We start from the raw sequence: 19,151 nt of genomic DNA on the forward strand, positions 1-19,151 counted from the left end.
ACATTTTTTCTAGATATTTGGACATGCATAACTTTTAGTCACAATGTGACTAAATATGTACAGGTAACATTCTGCGTTTCACTTTTTTGTTATAATATTTGAAGCATTTTATTTCATGTTGCTACTTAAATTCACACAGCATTGTGTATATATTCTAACTGGTGGATGTAGCATATTATTTCCCTACTGCTGGAAGCTTAATTATTAACCTTTTCTCCTTTTGAATTATTTATTCAGTTTTATTTCCTGGAAGTACAATAACTTGGTTCATAGTCATGAGCTCTTAATTCTATGGCATGATAACTTTCTTAAAAAGTTAAATTAATTTCTACTCCCTCCCTAGCAGCCTCCTGGTAGAGTCCAAAAATAAAAAATGTCTCTGAAAGCTATCCCTCTTTTCATGTCATGTAACTTTCCTTTGAGGCAGGGGGTTTGTGATTATGCAAGCAGGATTACCATTTGTCTCCTCCTACCAAAAATGTAAACTCTGTAAGTGTTGGCCTTTCTTCACCACTACCCTCAGTGCCTAGATGCATGCCTGGCATATGGTAGGTACTCAATAGCTATTGGTTGAATGAATGAATGAAGAAAGTGTTGCCAGCCCTTAAGAGGGCTATGCTTACCTCAGACACCATTGAAGGACAGGGGTCTTTCTCAGCAGCCTCACTGAGAACACTTTGGGCAGTCATCGGCACTTTGGATGCCGCCTCTTGCCTGTATATGCTGCTTCACTGCCATTCCCTCAATGCATGAGCTGCTGGGGCATGAGACTTTTATTTGGGTTCAGTGCACAGACATCAGAGGAGTGCAGCAAACCCATATCTTCCTCCCACACATCGCATCTGCTCGGAACAACTTGCCCTCTAAGGAGATTAAAAATCACTCCCCACTGTTGATTTCCAAAAATCAACCAATTGAAACAAGTGGTATAACTGTTGATCTATATCTGTTGTAGATGATGAGGGCCTTCCAAAAATAGTCACCGCTGCTCATGAGATAATAGCAGTGGTGATCTTCAACCAGCTACACAAGTGGTAACAGAATCCTCAACTCTCTGGGGGAGAAACTATAGCACTCACGACAACAACAGCTACCAAGTATTTAATACTAGCTATGTTCAAAGCACTGACTATAGCTTAGGGGTTAAGAGTAAGAACTCTGGAATTAGACTGAGCTGGGCAAGAGTCCAAACTCTGCCTTTCCCCAGTTACATGACCCTGGACAAGCTACTCAACCCCCTAGAACTCAGCTTCTTTATCTGTAAAATGGGAATAATAATAACAGAGCCCATCTCATGGGATTATTTAAATAATCAAGTTAGATAAGACACCCAAAGGGATTGCAATAGGAACTGTGACAAAAATCATCCACATCACTTCATTTACTCCTCCCCATCCCCTACTGTGTGGATACCACTACTATCCCCATTTTTACAAATGCGAGACTGAGACAGGTGCGACGGCAATTTGCCCAGAGTAACTCACTCGTGACACTCCAAATGTCCCATGCCCTTTCATGCCTTTGTAGCCCTGCACATAGAATGCCTTCTGCTTGAAATGTCCTTTCCTGCCCTGTTCACACAGGGCCATGACCACTCAGCCTCCTATACCAGCTCAAGTGCCCCTGGACTCTGAAGCCTTTCTTGACCCCCACGGAGATCGTCACAGCTCCGCTGTGTCTGTGCTGGCTCTCATCAGACCACATGACACTTACTCATTTGCAGGTCTGTCCCAACCTTTAAGATTATCTCTGGTCCTCTGCATCAAGCCAGGCTCTGTGCCATAACTGGGAAGTGCTCAGTCATGTTTGAATGAAAGAATGAGGCTAGCTCAGACACCACTCCTCCCAGTTCCCACGTCCTTCAGTTGTTAGAATCACCCCCACCACCTACCCATCCATCACCTTCAATTGCCGGAGTCCCCTTTACAGCACTACCGTAGCAGGTATTCATTCCATCTGGTGAGTACACTGAGTGACAGGAAATTCACCACCTCCCCAGGTTGCACATGGCTATGTGAGCAGCTCTGCCTCTTAGAAAGGTCTTAAAACGAAAAGAAATCAACCTCCCTGTGAAAATAAACCCAGCAGTTTAAGCTCAGCTCTCTGGAGCCACATAGACCCAGAATGAAAACCAGTAACACTTGCTGAGCCCGTGCTCAGCCCATGCTCAGTGCTGGGAACTCCACGTGCACCTACTCATTTCATCCCTGTGGCAACCCTGTGCAGACCACCTTGCTGCTGTATCTTCTTCTCCACCCAGGACAATCTTCCTCATTCCTTGAATATGTTAGCTCCCGGCTCACTAGAATTCTCTCCAACACTATTTCTGTCATAACTCTTGGTGGCATTAACAATCACTTATAGAATTATTCTAGTCAACTCCAATGACTGTGACCTCAGCAACTCACCCCCAGGGTCATAGCTTTGATCTTGTCATTTCCAAAAAACATACTCCCTTCATCAAGGGATGCCTCGATTTCAGGCATCCTTCTCTAATTACCACTCCTATCTCTGCAGCTTAGTCCAACCAGTACCCAACTCTAACAATCTTCTGTGTTTGATCCTACTACCTTCCCACTGTCTCTCACTTCCTCCCTGCCATCCTTTCCTTTCCTATCCAGCTTAAATTCCATGGTCAGTCATTCAGTTGACCTCTCTCATCACACATGTTTGGATAAACCCCAATCCTGGTTAAATCCAACTCTCTGTCCTACTCCACACCTGCAAGCAGGCAGCTGAACATGGCTAGAGAAAATCATGCAACGATGCTTAATGATGTCACTTCAAGTTCATGATCACTAACTGCAAATAGCTCCTTAATGCTCCACTGCAATGATATGCTACTTTTCCAGTCAATTCATCTGCCACTGTCCTAGAGGATTGTATGACTTCCTCCCCACTAAAAACTCCTCTTATCCTTACCCTTGCCTGATGAACTTGCTACTTACTCATAGAAAAAAAAGGAAGCTACCAGAGTAGAACTTCCACACGCAGCTTTTGTACCACCCCTACTCACCTTACCTGCACTTATGCCCAAATGATCTCATTACTATGAATTAACTGGCTGCATCCAACACTTGCAATATCCAACAAGTTTCCATAAATCCTACACTCTCTTGTCTACTTAAAGACATTCTTAAAAATTCCCCTTTTTTCTTCTGCATCAATAGGTATCTTTCTCTCAAAGATCATGCTCATCAGCATATAGGTATGCTATTATTTCTCCTATCTTTAAAAAAAAAAAAAAACTCTCCTGATTGAGGCAGCCACCACATGACCCAGATCAGTCTCAGCATCACTAACAATGGGACACTTAGACAGTTTTTGCCTTCTGAAGTGAGACAGCATGAAGCACATAGCACCACAAATGAAAATTTCTTGCCCAAAATGTTTAATCTGTAAGTGATCGAGCCTTTACATGCAATTCCAGTTTTTCGGAAATACAAGAGAAAGAAGAACAAGTTAAAAGACACCCTAATTTACCAGATATATCCAGAAAGCAGGACATTCTATAGAACAATTAAACTAGTTTCATCAACAAGTCAATGAGCACAAAAAACAAATGACTTAAAAAACACAAAACAAACACAACAATCACATGCAGTCTGCAGACCTTTGGTTTGAACAGAACAACACTGGGGAGAAATGAGGGTATCTGAATATAGACTGGGTATTATATATGATATTAAGAAATCACTGTTAACTTTGTTAGGTTTAATAATAGTATTATTACGATTATATATGTAGTTATGTTAGAAAAAAAAGTCCTACACATTTGAAGTAGAGATGAAATTTACTTTAAAAATACTTTAGCCAGGGGCTTCCCTGGTGGCGCAGTGGTTGAGAGTCCGCCTGCTGATGCAGGGGACGCGGGTTCGTGCCCCGGTCCGGGAAGATTCCACGTGCCGCGGAGCGGCTGGGCCCGTGAGCCATGGCCGCTGAGCCTGCGCATCCAGAGCCTGTGCTCTGCAACGGGAGAGGCCACAACAGTGAGAGGCCTGCATACAGCAAAAAATAAATACATAAATAAAAATACTTTAGCCAAAAATCAAACAAATATGAAAAAAATGCAGCATCATTTTTTTCAAATATATTCAAATTAAACTATGTAAGGAACGAGAGTGATTTGCAGACTCTTCTTGACAATATCATTTGGGATTAGGGAGCGTTTGAAAGAGTGTGAAGAAAAAACTTACGATGACAATGTTTTCGTGTTACTGAAAGAATTAACTGAAAAAGATACATGACATTACAAAAGTCACATATTTAGCCATTACATGAGGTCTAAATAAACTCCATTTCCCTGTCCCTCCAACAAAACCTCTTGACCTCATTTCACTTCCCCTGCTCCTTTTCTTCTCTCTACAGTAGAACTCCTTGAAAAAACTATCTGTAGTCACTGTTTCCAATTTCCCTCTTCCCATTCTCACTTGAACCAACTCCATCAAGCCTTCCTCATCTTGATGAAACTGCTCTTGTCATGTCCCCAAAGACCTCCGTGACCTCCATGCTACCAAGCAAATAGTCACGGCTGAGTCTTTATCTTACTCAGCCCATCAGCCGTACTTTACACAGTTGGTCACTTCCCCCTTCTGGCTTCCAAAACCCACACCCTTTTGGGTTTTCTCCACTCACTGGTCACTCCTCCTCAGCTGTCTCTGATGCTGGTTCCTCCTCATCTCCCCTACCTCTACACACCGAAGTGCCCCAGGTTCTGGACTTTGTTCTAGCGACACTTGCTTTCTACTGGATGTGGGCACCTTGTGATCTGTTCCCCCTCTACTCAGCCTGTAGTTTGCAATCAAAACACATTTGTTGACGTGCAGTAAAATGAGTTCGGAAGCAGTTTCTGTTGCTGAGTTTCTACAGAAAGGACGTCCCTAATAATTAAAAACAAAAGCAAAATAGTAGGGCTGGGGTTGGGAGACAGTAGAATAAAACATTGTGTTCACTTCACTATTTAGACTATCCTCTATAATCTGTAGAGGGGAGGCAGCATTGCAGAGAACAATGATGATCAGATGTAGAGCACATTATTAAAATTACTTGGTAAAATGCAGATTCCTGAATTCTACCTCAGTCATTCTGTTCCAAGTGATCTGGGATGGGGCTCAGAAACCTGCATTTAGCAAGCACCCCCAAGTGATTCTGATGCAATCATAAGTGTTAGTCTGAGAAAGCTTTATCTAGATCCAGGATGGGAAAAGTATAGAAATTGGGTGTAATCAACTTTTATAGTAATTTGAAAGAGTAATTTTATGCCTGATGAATCTAATAACTTTAAAAATATGGCTTGTATTTTAAATGTCTTTTTCATTTCATTATTCTAATAACTCCCTTTTATTGTATTTTTTAAATTATTGAAGCGTGAGAGGTTGGGGAAGAAACTCAGTCCTTTACCAACAATAGTTTGAGAAGCTCAAGCTTTGGAGAAAGACCTCAGGCTCTGGCATCTCAAAAGCCCAGAGTCAAATCCTGGCTTTTCTGTCAGTTGCATGATGTTAGACCCCTTTGGTCAACTTCTGTGAGCCTGTGTCTTCATCTGTGAAGTATGGATAATAATACTTTAAAATTTGCCTCTGGGGCTTCCCTGGTGGCGGAGTGGTTGAGAATCTGCCTGCCGATGCAGGGGACACGGGTTCGAGCCCTGGTCTGGGAAGATCCCACATGCCGCGGAGCAACTAGGCCCGTGAGCCACAACTACTGAGCCTGCGCGTCTGGAGCTTGTGCTCCACAACAAGAGAGGCTGAGACAGTGAAAGGCCCGCGCACCGCGATGAAGAATGGCCCCCGCTCGCCGCAACTAGGGAAAAGCCCTCGCACAGAAACGAAGACCCAACACAGCCATTAATAAATAAATAAAATAAATAAATTTATAAAAAAAAAAATTTGCCTCTGCAGGGTTGTGCTGACAATTTACTGATAGACTTTATCACTTTGTTCTGGCTAAGAATTATTATACTTTTACCACGTGCTGAGTATTTTACAAACGGTAAAGTTCCTGTAATTGGGTAAAACTCATTTAATCCCTGCGGCAACAATAGGGCTTGAGGTGGGTGCCACTGGCTCACCTCCCAGGGGCTCCAGCAGAGCTGGTCCAGGCTGCTGTCAGAAACAGCCTACCAGCTCCTGGCCACCTGCCTACCAGTGGGAGCCGGCATAGGTCAAAACATTAGTAGTTGTATCAAAACATTTCTGACAAGTCCCAGTTTTACTCAAAAGGACAGAAAAAGTCAGATAAGCACTGGAAACCAATCTGTAGTTGGTGAATTTGAGGAGGGAGTGAAAGGAAACCATAAGAGACTTTGCCAGGTGCCTGAGTGGCTGCGTTGACAAGTGTTTACCTGAGGACCAGCCCCGCTGCCAGGCTAAAGGGAGGGAGGGGGAAATCCTGCCAGAGCAGAGCCCCGAAGATAAAGGGGCCTTCACTCCTGCCTGCCCAGGCTGTTCCAGACCCAGGCTGCAAAAAAAAAAAAAAAAAAAAAAAAACCGTCTCTTAACAGAGATTAGATCTTTTATCCAGCCAGGCAGGCACTGAAGGAGAAGACTGTGAAACGGCCGAGTACATTTCCCTGAGGTTATCTAAAAATGTGGAGAACAGAACTTTTCCTGTGCGGGATGTTGAGTCTCCACCACAGACAGGGCAGCTGCTCCTCGGTCCTGGATCAGAGCCAGCCACTCAGAGCAGGTAGGGAGAGCTCTGGACTCAGGACTAAGGGAGCCAGGGCAAAGAAAAACCACAGGCCATTGGCTTGTGCTTTGTCTTCAACCTTGTGCCTTTAGCGGACATGTACTTGTAGCGATTTTTGCCTTCCAATTTGACAGGTGCCTGGCGGAAAGCAGGCACTTCACACCCCATCAGCTCCCTTTCTGTATGATGCCCACTCCCCAGTACAAGCAGTAGAAGCCCCAGCCCCAGCAGGTATCCCCCCAGTCTTACCAACTAAGACCACTCTGCTTCACTCCAACAGTCAGGGGTAAGCTGAGGAGGAAGGAACAAAAAAGGGCCCAAAAGGAGGGCTGAATAAACACCATGATCCTCCCAAGCAATAGACCCACCCACCTCTCTCCTCCACACTCCACAGAGACGTAGAGAGGAAAGAAAATAGGCCTCTTTCCTCCTCAGAAAGAACTGTTTCACATTTGTATTATGGAAGTTTTTACACATACAAAAAGGCACAGAGGGCTTCGCTGGTGGCACAGTGGTTGGGTATCCGCCTGCCAATGCAGGGGACACAGGCTCGAGCCCTGGTCTGGGAAGATCCCACATGCTGCAGAGCAACTAGGCTCATGAGCCACAACTACTGAGCCTGCGCTCTAGAGCCCACGAGCCACAATTACTGAGCCCACGTGCCACAACTACTGAAGTCCGCCCGCCTAGAGTCTGTGCTCCACAGCAAGAGAAGCTACCGCAGTGAGAAGCCACCGCAGTGAGAAGCCCGTGCACCGCAACCAAGAGTAGGGCCCTCTTGCCGCAACTAGAGAAAGCTCGCACGCAGTAACGAAGACCCAACACAGCCAAAAATTAAAAACAAAATTAAAAAATGAAAAGGTACAGAGGATAGCATGATGAACCTCCATGTTTTCATAACCCAGCTCCAAATATTATCAACATTTTGCTAATCTCGTTTCATTAATCCCGCATCCCCCTTTCTTTCTTGGAATAATTTAAAGCAAACACCAGACTTCATATCAGTTACCCCCCCACCAGCTCTTCCCGACTGGGGTGCCATGAGAAAATTAAGCCTTAATGTCCTAAGACGTCCACTTATGTAATGAATTAACTTACCTCCCTGGTATCTAGAACAGTATTAGCTATGTACCATCCTTGGGAAAACTGAGAACATAGGCCCTCAAAATCATTTTCTGCAGAGCTGAATTCTCTATAATAGTACTCCCCCACACCTCCCACATGTTGGGTTCTGCCAGAGAATACATGAGAACACATACACAACAAATACACACACCCACATACATGACCACGATGCCATTATCACCCAATATCCACTCCACTTTCAAATTTTTACCAATTCTCTCAAAAATGTCTTTTACACTAATTTCCTTGAATGAGGATCCAAACAAGGTAAGCACATTTTGTTTGGATGATATGCCACTCTCAACTCTCTTTTAATCTATAACAATTCCCCACTCCCTTATTTTTTCTTTTTCATGATATTAAATTTGTTGAAAAAACTAAGTCATTTGTCCTATGGAATGTGCCATGTACTGAATCTGGCTGACGACTTCCTCATGGTATTAACTTACTCCCCTTTGCTCTGTTTCCTGTGAACTTAGTGTTCGATTTCAAGGCTTCTTGAGATTCAGTGGTTTCCAGTTCAGTGGTTCTCCCAATGTTTTTATATATAAGAGGAGCTAAGCCTTGGTCATCTAAGGAAGTTTGGGGTAGGGAAATGAACAGGGAGGCCTCCGTGTTGCAGTGGCCCCAGAGCTTATAAGAACAACATACTCTGATACTCATAATAGGTTCATTCATCCAGCAAATGCTTATTTTCTATGGTGAGCCAAAGTGGAGATGCAGAAAAAGTTTCGACAGTGCAGAAACCAGCCAGAAATCTAACCCCCCAGAATATGCCTTCCAGTGAGAGGGTAAGTGAAGAGGAAAAAAAAATAAACACATATGTAGTGTTTGTAAGGGGATAATTGCTACCCAGAAAATTAAAGCAGGGAAGATGGAGAGGGACAGCGGGGCTGGGGGTATGCATTTTAAATTAGACATTCAGAGAAAGCCTAACTGAGAAGGCATTTGAGCAAACATTAGAGGGAGGTGAAGGAGGGCTCATGCAGATTTTTGAGGGAAGAGAGTTCCAAGTGGAGGGAACAGCAAAATCCCTAGGCAGAGGCATGCCTGACCTGTTTGAAGAATAGGACGGAGGCCTGGAGGACAGAGGTGGAGGAGGAGAGCAGCAGAAGAGGAGGGCAGGGAAGTAGTAAGTACAGAGCATGAGGGTCTTCGACTGGTGTGAGAACTCTAGCTCTCACTCTAAATAAGATTTGGCTGACCTATGTTTGAAAGGGATCATTCTGGCTGCTACACTGAGAATCAACTGTGGTAGGTGGCAGGTTGGGGAAGGTTAAAGAAAGAAAGACCTTTCTAGAGGCTATTGCAAGAGGTGAGGAAGGCCCAGGAACCCGTTTACTGAGCTCTTACTGGGCGCTAGCATTTTATGTTACCAAATTTAATTCTTACCACCACCCAGTGGGGTGGGGTATTAATGATCCTCTTTGATGAGTGAAGAAACTGAGGCTCAGAGAGTTTAAGCCATATGCTTAAGATATTACAAATGGTCAAAACTGGGATGCAAGCCAGACTGTTCTAACGTGCAAGCCTGGTCCAGCTTTCCAACATATATCTCTCTACTCAGGGCCCCTGAAATGGCCCCTGAGCGCCTCTCTGCTTTACCAGGTCAACTAGAGTTGCCAGTGACCATCTTGGACCTTCTGGTGACATCACTTTATATATATAAGATGTTATGGAGAAACCTGAACAAACTTTTTAGCCAACCCATACTTTGCCCCGATCGCGACCTCCTTAACCTCTCAGTGTGCAAACTTCACCCTCATCTGTACTTTAGAACCCAAACTTTCTGTCCCTAGACTAGAAACCTTGACACCATATTGCCCTTGGCTAACCATAATACCTCCAAGAAGCAGTCTGTGTGTCCTGGCCTCCAAAAATCTCCCTGTAATGGGTTCCCGTTCCTTTATGACCAAAAACTCTTAATTTGTGTCACCTGAGTTGCCACTTAATTCTGCAATGACTCCTCTTCCTGTTTCTTCATGTCAGTGAGGAAACACTGGCCGCCTGACAGAAGATGTGCTCTCTGCCATATAGAGTTGTTGCTTAAAGTGGTGACCCAGCCGGGGATTAGATTTTTCAGCAAGTGTGCATACACACACACCCTGCATCTAAGTGGAACTGGGACTCTTTGACTAGTTATCAGCAATAAAATGTGAGCAAAAATAACGTGTCACTTCTGGGCAAGGTAAGAAGTGAGTTTATTTGTTGTGAGTCTATTTGTTTACTGTAACTAAATGAGCTACTAAGTAGAGACTTTATTTCTACTGGTCTAAGTAGAATTCTGAGAATTCATCAGAATTTTCAGTATAGATTTTTCACCCTCCACACAGTTCTCTCTTCATCCCAGCATGACGTTAGCACAGTGAAATAACAGAAGCGCCCCTTAATTTAGCCAAAGCCACCGGTTCCTAAATTCTTCCACATCCAGTACATCTTGTATTTGTTTCCCCGTGCTATGATCCCCAAGTTTTGAAATTGTTGTCAGCCAAATTTAACTAATAATTTGAGTTCTCATTTGTTATCAAATGGACAAGGATGTTGTTGCCAATAAGAGGTTCTAACCAGCATGAGATTGTCATTGTTATCACCATCAGGTGATACAAGTTCAGCCTTAATACAAAGAAACTTGATGATTTCCTTGGCCTGTGCAGGTTTGTTGGGATAAATGTGCTTCTCCTGTCTGGCTTTCTGAAATTCTGAAAGTGTCTGGTGGGTCTCTGGAAACCCTGGGCAAGGAATTCTGGTTTGTCCATGGCCTGAAACTTACCCCAATAAAATTAGAACTTTCTGATCCCAGCTGGCCTCCTAAAAAACAGGTTCTACTGGTTGGCTAGATATGGAAGAATGTTTAAAAAAAAAAAAAAAAAAAAGCCTACCCCTATCTGTACCCAACTAGGCAAAATTAAGGCACTCTTAAGTTTATCCAGAAAAATCTGGCTCCTAAGTGCTTAAAAATCAGGAGAACAGGGTTTCCCTGGTGGCGCAGTGGTTGAGAGTCTGCCTGCCGATGCAGGGGACGTGGGTTTGTGCCCCGGTCCAGGAAGATCCCACATGCCGCGGAGCGGCTAGGCCCGTGAGCCATGGCCGCTGAGCCTGCGCATCCGGAGCCTGTGCTCCACAATGGGAGAGGCCACAACAGTGAGAGGCCCGCGTACCGCAAAAAAAAAAAAAAAAAAAACAGGAGAACAGCAATGTAAAACCAGAATTTTAGTGACTGCCAAATCAAACAGACACAAGCCTCCCTCCGCATCATCTCAGCTCTCAGCAGTTGAATGCAAAGCAGCAGTTACATCAGAAAGATCCTCCCCAGGGACAGAATAGCAGTACTGTGAGAGCTGGGCAGGGTAATTAGCTACCCAGAATTCTCATGTGCTGAAGAGCAAAGGAGGACCAAATGGCAACAACACAGGAGGGAAAAGAGTTCTATTGAAAGACCAAAGACTAAATTTTCTCTAAAATCTTGGTAACAAGAGTATGATGACCTACATCTCTCTCTTCAAACCCCAGTTTAACTATCTTTAGTGAGAACAATGATGTCTGCTAATGCTGTCTTAAACATATTTTCCTCCAGAAACTCCTCAGCTGGGTATTGTGTCAGGGGCTGTTTGTTATTTCCTTCCATGTAGTTTTACCTGTTGGGCAGGAGGAAGTCAGGGCCAGAGTTCCTTAACATTTTCTAAATACCAGTATCATTGAAGTGATTGGCCTCTCCTTAAGGTCACCAAGGTGACAAGAGCTTACTCCTCTCACCCTAGCAAATTGATCTCTTTCTTAGAACCAGTCCAAGGCCAAATAGGCCACATGCAAAGAGAAAAGGGAAGAGAATATAGAAGAGAAAGAGTTTGATCAAGTCTGTCCTCAGAGGTGCTCCCCACCCCTAGTCCCATAGCCATGAAGTTCAGTGTGGGTGAAGGAAACCACTTAAAACAGTGCTTCTCCATCTTGCCTGAGCATTAACAGCACTTAGGAAGCATTTAAAAAATATAGATGCCTTACCCATGACATTTTTCACACAACTAGAATAAATAATCATAAAACTTATATGGAACCACAAAAGACATAGAATTGCCAAAGCAATCCTGAGGAAAAAGAACAGAGTTGGAGGCACAACACTTCTAGACTTCAGACAATACTACAAAGCTACAGTAATAAAAACAGCACAGTATTGGCATGAAAACAGACCTATGGATCAATGGAACAGAATAGAGAGCCCATAAATAAACCCACACACTTAGGGTCAATTAATCTTTGACAAAGAAGGCAAGAATATATAATGGGGCAAAGACAGTCTCTTCAGCAAGTGGTATTGGGAAAGCTGGACAGCCTCACATAAATCAATGAAGTTAGAACACACCCTCATACAGTACACAAAAATAAACTAAAAATGGTTTAAAGACATAAATATAAGGCATTACACCTTAAAACTTTTAGAAGAGAACATAGGCAAAACATTCTCTGACATAAATCTTAGCACTGTTTTTTTAGGTCAGTCTCCCAAGGCAATAGAAATAAAAGCAAAAATAAACAAATGGGACGTAATCAAACTTATAAGCTTTTGCACAGCAAAGGAAACCACAAACAAAGCAAAAAGACAACCTACAGAATGGGAGAGAATATTTGCAAATGATGTGACCAACAAGGACTTAATTTCCAAAATATGTGAGCAACTCATACAACTCAATAACAAAACAAACAACCCAATCAAAAAATGGGCAGAAGACCTAAACAGACATTTCTCCAAAGAAGATATACAGATGGCCAATAGGCACATGAAAAAATGCTCAACATTGCTAATTATTAGAGAAACGCAAATCAAAACTGCAATGAGGTATCACCTCATATCAGTCAGAATGGCCATCATCAAAAAGTCAACAAATTATAAATGCTGAAGAGGGTGTGGAGAAAAGGGAACCATCCTACACTGTTGGTAGGAATGAAAATTGGTGCAGCCACTACTGAAAATGGTTAAAACTAAAAATAGAGTTACCATATGATCCAACAATCCCACTCTTGGACATATATCCAGACAAAACTATAATTCAAAAAGATACATGCACCCCAATATTCATAGCAGCACTATTTACAATAGTCAAGACATGGAAGCAACCTATGTGTCCATCAACATATGAATGGATAAAGAAGATGTGGTATATATATGCAATGGAATATTACTCAACCATAAAAAGGAAGGAAATTGGGTCATTTGTAAAGATGTGGACGGACCTATAGACTGTCATACAGAGTGAAGTAAGTCAGAAAGAGAAAAACAAATATCGTATGTTAACACATATATGTGGAATCTAGAAAAATGGTACAGATGAACCAGTTTGCAAGGCAGAAATAGAGACACAGATGTAGAGAACAAACGTATGAACACCAAGGTGGGGAAAGCCAAGGTCGGGAGGGGACGATGAATTGGGAGACTGGGATTGACATATATACACTAATATGTATAAAATAGATAACTAATAAGAACCAGCTGTATAAAAATAAATAAAAAATTTTAAAAAGCTACATGCACCCCAATGTTCATAGCAGCACTATTTACAATAGCCAAAACATGGAAGCAGCCTACGTGTCCATCAACAGATGAATGGATAAAGAATATGTGGTATACACACACACACATACACACACACACACACACACAAAATGGAATAGTACTCAGCCATAAAAAAAGAATGAACTGTTACCATTTGCAGCAACATGGATGGACCTAGAGATTATACACTCCAGTCTGCTTTTGCCCCACAGTCATTCCCTTATAGAAGGCAAGGGCTGGTTTTCTGGGGTTTTTCACACCTACCTCCCTGCCCACCTCCCATACAGAAAGACCACTTGATATGTGCACCTATGTTGGCAGGTGGAAAATTTGGATCTTTTTCTTTAGAGGCCAGATCTCAGCACTCACTGCTTAATCCCACCCCTAAACCTCTCTCCCTTCACTGTCCTCTGAGGTTGGCACTGCTATCCTTTCCATTTCATAGATAAGGAAGCTGAATCTTAAAGAGGTTAAAGTGCTTCTGGTAGTGAGTGGCAGCGGCAAGACTTAAATCCAGAACTGTCTGAATATAAGAACTGTGCTCCTAATGCCTGTGCTCAGAGGTTCATCTTGTTTGACTTATGACTTATGACTCTCTCAGCCACGGCAAAGCCCACTAATGCTGCTAGAAGCAAATGGTTTCAGTTAAAGGGAAAGTAACAGTGCTGCAGTTCCAAGCCCAGGGCACACTTAGAGCGCTAGACGCGTGCCATATCATCTCACCAAATCCTTCAGCAGCCCTGGACGGTTGTTGTCCTCACAGTTGACCTTTGGCATGTACAGAGTCAACATTTGGGATTTTGACTATTTGAGAACAACCCCAAAGGTCTCCTGATTTTGGTCAGGAGTGAGGTATGTGCAATAGCAAGGTGGCAGGGGCCCGCCCCTTAGTCTGTGAGAGAGCTCTCCCCCAGGCCATGACCCAGGGCACAGGGAGTTCCGTGCCCTTCATGTATCAGGACATGATAGAAATAACCGCTTGCTTGTGAGCTACAGCTCCCAAAGAAACCAGAGTGCTAGTCCATGTTCAGAAAAGTTTATACCCAATGATGAATTTATTTTAATAGACTTACAAACGCCTACAGCTCCATATTCATGAAATCAATACAGAAGTCACTTAACATAGCTCAATTGTGCATGACTGCATAAATGGGGGAAATTATGTGCTCTTGTAGCATGTGCCTCATGTCTTCATCTGTCAAGTGACAGCAAAATGCCTCACCTTAGGGCCATTGTCAATAAATGAGAACTTGGTAAGAATGATGAAGACGATTTGGAGAATTTTCAAAGATCTCCAGAGAACTCGCATATGAATGTCGAGTCTATTGTTTCAACATCTTATACAAGAGGAAACTGAGGCTGGAGGAGGTCATATGACTTGCCCAGGAATGTCTGGCTCTAAAGCCAGTGTGCTTCCCTCCTTAGAAGCCAATAGCAAATTGTCAAAAAAAAGTGCCAAACCCTGCATGCTGACTCCATCACAGAATGTGACTTAGGAGGATGGAGGGGGAGAACGGAGGGCCACAGATGGGAGAAGGCTGCCCCTGAGCTCCCCACCCTCCTCTAAGCCCCCCACTGGTGCTGGCCTGGGTGTGCCAGAACTGTGAGCTTACCTTTAACCACGCCTGTTCAGATCAATCAATTCAACCAAGACATTGGTAACTGTGAGCTCAGAACATCGGGCCCAGAGGTACCTGGTACTCTCCCTGCCCTCGAGATGCTAATCGTCTTAAATACCACAAGAAATCAGACAAGGACCAAATACCTAATGCACTACTTACTTTGTCTGTTCCCCCCACTAGCCAGTGGGCACCTGAACCATGTAGTTACCTCTGTGTTCCCAGGACCTGAGTCAGGGCCTGTGGCTCAGCTTACTTTGCCAAATAAGTGAATGTTTTCTTCTTGAAAAAAATTTGTTCAAGAATCTTAGCCCAGGAGGAGGGGCCTGAATCTACTCTGGGATCAAAGAAGCCTTGGTAGATGGGAAAGACCTGTAAGATGGGAGGGAAATGGCCTGGAGGTGGGCGAGGGTGGGGCACTGGGGCACAGAGAGGGTCACGTCAGCCCAAGCAGGTATGCAAAGCCAAGCATTGGGAGTTGAAGCTGTGAGGGAGCCTCAGGCCTCACTGTACGGCACCATGAGTATCAGGTGGGAGAGCCTGGCCTTCACCAGGGACACAGTGGAGAGCAGATCAAAAGTTCCAGAGCAGAGAAGGGTGCTGTGGAGCCGGTGGGGGCTGTGTGAGTTCAGCAGCCTTGGCCCTCCCGCAACCCCCTTCCCCACTCCCTGAAAGTGCATGACCAACAAACAAATAAGAGCCACTTCTTCTTACACAACTGCTAGGGCCAGGCACTGTGCCAAGCACCCGTTTAGTGTTCAGAATAACACTATGATTGCCGAACTTATTTTACAAATGAGGAAACAGGCTCAGAGAGGTTGTGGGATTTTCCCACAATCACCCCACTGTTAAGAAACAGAGCCAGGACCTCAACTCAGATATGACTCAGGGCCCAGAGGCCAAAGAAACCTAGGTGCGGCCCCCCTCCTCTACTCCTCCACCCCATGCACTGATGAGATGAGGACCAGGACTGAGATGAGGAAGGCCCCACACAAGGCCCCATTTGGAAGAGTGGTGCTAAATTTCCTGTGAACCCAGCCTTGGAGTCAGACAAATCTAGATTTGGATCCCAGCTTCATTTGTCATCACCGTATGACCTTAGGCAAATAACAGGAGTGCTCTGGGCGTCAGTTTCCTTATCTGTAAAATGTGTGCAAGGCCACCTACCTCACAGGATTGCTGTAAGGGTTAGAAAAAAGGATCCTGCCATGCCCAGAACATAGTAGGTGCTTATTAAATGGTGCCTGGTAAACCTGAACCTGCCAGGAATCGAGGAGGAGGGACCAGAGGCTGATCATGGCTTATCTGCTGTGGATGGAGGAAGTCTTCATTTTTTTTGTTGTTGTTGTTGTTGTGGTATGCGGGCCTCTCACTGTTGTGGCCTCTCCCATTGTGGAGCACAGGCTCCGGACGCGCAGGCTCAGCGGCCATGGCTCACGGGCCCAGCCGCTCCGTGGCATGTGGGATCTTCCCGGACTGGGGCACGAACCCGTATCCCCTGCATCGGCAGGCGGACTCTCAACCACTGTGCCACCAGGGAAGCCCGGAAGTCTTCATTTTTGAGAAGAGGAGATGAACTTACCACAAGTGCATGACTCAATATTTGTCTGGTTAAGTGTGGGACCTTGATGCCCATCTCAACAAAACTGGTATCAGCCTCTTTCACTATTAACCATTTCAAACACTGCCCCACAGCAATGGGAACCAGAATCTGGGACTCTCAAAGGAGTCAGAGACAAGGGGGTGTTACTAGGAAGGCTGAACTCATGGAAAAACCCGAAACCGTAACACAGATGTGAAGTACCCTAGCCCTCCAGCCAAATCACTGCATATCCTTGGAAGTCACTCATCCTTTCTGAGCCACTGTTTCCTCATGATCAAAGGGGCTTAATAATCCTTACTTCACAGGGTTGTGGTGGAAACACAAGGGAAATAAGAGATGAAAAGGAGCTTTAAAGCTCCAAGACAGTGGCATGAGTTCACCACTTCTGTAAAGCCATAGGAAATGAAGCTTGTGCTTTATCAAGCACCCTTCCATTTGAAAGAGGAAAAAGAAATGCTTGAAGTTTGACAAACCTTTACTTAAGACACCAATGGTTTCTTCTACTAAAGGGTCATTCAACTATGAATTGATGTGAATTATAACTGGTATAAGAATCGTTTCTCGATGATCATCAAAATGAAAACACAAAGTTGTTCAATTCTCTCCAAGCATGGATACACCTGAGAGCCTTCTGCAGACAAACGCCTGGAGAAGTTCTGCTCTTACAGCCACAGAGTAGAGGGCTGGCTTGCTGCCCAACACAGAAAAAGTCAATAGACCCATATTCTCACAAGAAAGCCTGCTGACTTTTTTTCTGAATTTTCCTTCAACTTAGAAAATAAGCCAAACTCGCTCCACCTCCCAGCTCGACCCTTAGGTCTCTTGCAAGTGGAATGTGCCCAGGTTAGAAAATGGGAAATCGATGAGGTATTTCCAGATCAAAACCAGGGTAGGCTGATAGCACCAGGGCCTAGGCACCCAACCTTGATTTCAGGAGAAATACTTCTCAGCCCAGTCAGCCGCACCCGTGCTCTGAGCTGAGAGTGTGGTAGGATTTTCTGGTCTCACTGTGAACCTGGGTCCAGATGGCCTACTCATCTGGCGTCCAAATAATCTGAAGAGTAGTGCCCCCCACCACCAATCAAAGCAGTAGTGGAAGAGTGTAGTGGGTTTTCTCTTGGGCTGTGGGCAGACAGCTTATTTGGAGCCACAGCCACCTCTTCTGTATCAGCTGCTCTTAACCTTCTATAGGTGTGTAACAAGAACATGTCCAGGGTTTCCCTAGTGGTACAGTGGTTAAGAATCCGCCTGCCAATGCAGGGGACACAGGTTCAAGCCCTGGTCCAGGAAGATCCCACATGCCGTGGAGCAACTAAGCCCGTGCACCACAACTACTGAGCCTGCGCTCTAGTGCCTGCGAGCCCCAACTACTGAGCCCGCATGCCACAACTACTGAGCCTGCACTCTAGAGCCCGTGCTCCACAACAAGAGAAGCCACTGCAATGAGAAGCCTGTGCACTGCAACGAAGAGTAGCCCCCGCTCGCCAAAACTAGAGAAAGCCCGTGTGCAGCAAAGAAGACCCGATGCAGCCAAAAATAAATAAATTAAACTAATTAATTAAAAAAAAGAAAAGAACATGTCCAATTTAGATGAGGGGTCAGAGAAGGATAATGAATTGAGGCAGAGACCCAGCTTGGCTGGGCTGACCTGGAAAGAGCATGCTTCTGTTCTGAATTCTGCTCCAGAGAATAAGGGGAGACACTGCCAAACAAACCCACCTGAAGTCCACCCTGATCCTGAGCCAAGTTCTGAAAGGTGGATTCCCGCAGAACCAGATAAATACAACAGCGGTCAGAATTCACTCCCCCAAGGTCACCCAATTCCCCAGGATTAATTTCCTGGCTTGGGATAGCTGCCTCCATTGCCCAGAGGTGATTAGAAGACCACCCCACAGGGAGGTTGCGAAGAATGAAGGGGAAGAGGTGATGACCTAAACATGAGCAGCAGTCCCTGCAGGGGCCGTCCCTGGACAGGAGAGCTAGCTCTGAGTTCCTCGCTGCCTCTGTGCACCAGGAGGTGCTTGTATATGCTGAGCTTAAGCACCCCACAGACAACAAAAGCTACTATCTTCAGATTGACCAGACTGCACACCAGACTCTTTCCTTATAAATCTCTATTACCTCACCCTGATGGAGGACAGGATGAATGCTCTATCCTTCAGTGAAAAAATCTGAGTCTCAGAGAGGTGACGGTTGCACAAAGTCAGTAGCTAGGAAGTTGCAGAGATAGGATTTGAACCCAGGGCTCTCTGTGTCTGCATTTGCTTCTCATCTTCAAAGCAATGAATGCGGAAGGAGCTATAAATCTCTTTTCTTCTACTCTTCTCCACTCCTTTCTCCCTAAAAGGGTGGGGACCAATGCAGTGGAAGGCTAGGGATTCAATGTCACTGAAAATCAAAAAATACACATTAAAATAACAAGCTCGGGCCTGGGAGCAAATTCTTGCCGGGGGCGCAAACCCAGGCAGCTGCAGGTGGCCAAGCATTACATTTAGTCTTCATGTCTCCATAGGCTCCTCTTGGCTGTGACAATTTCTCATACTTTCCTCATTTTTGATGACCTCAACAA

The sequence above is a fragment of the Hyperoodon ampullatus genome (genome assembly GCF_949752795.1).
Source record: "Hyperoodon ampullatus genome assembly, chromosome: 5".
Classification (NCBI taxonomy): Eukaryota; Metazoa; Chordata; class Mammalia; order Artiodactyla; family Ziphiidae; genus Hyperoodon; species Hyperoodon ampullatus.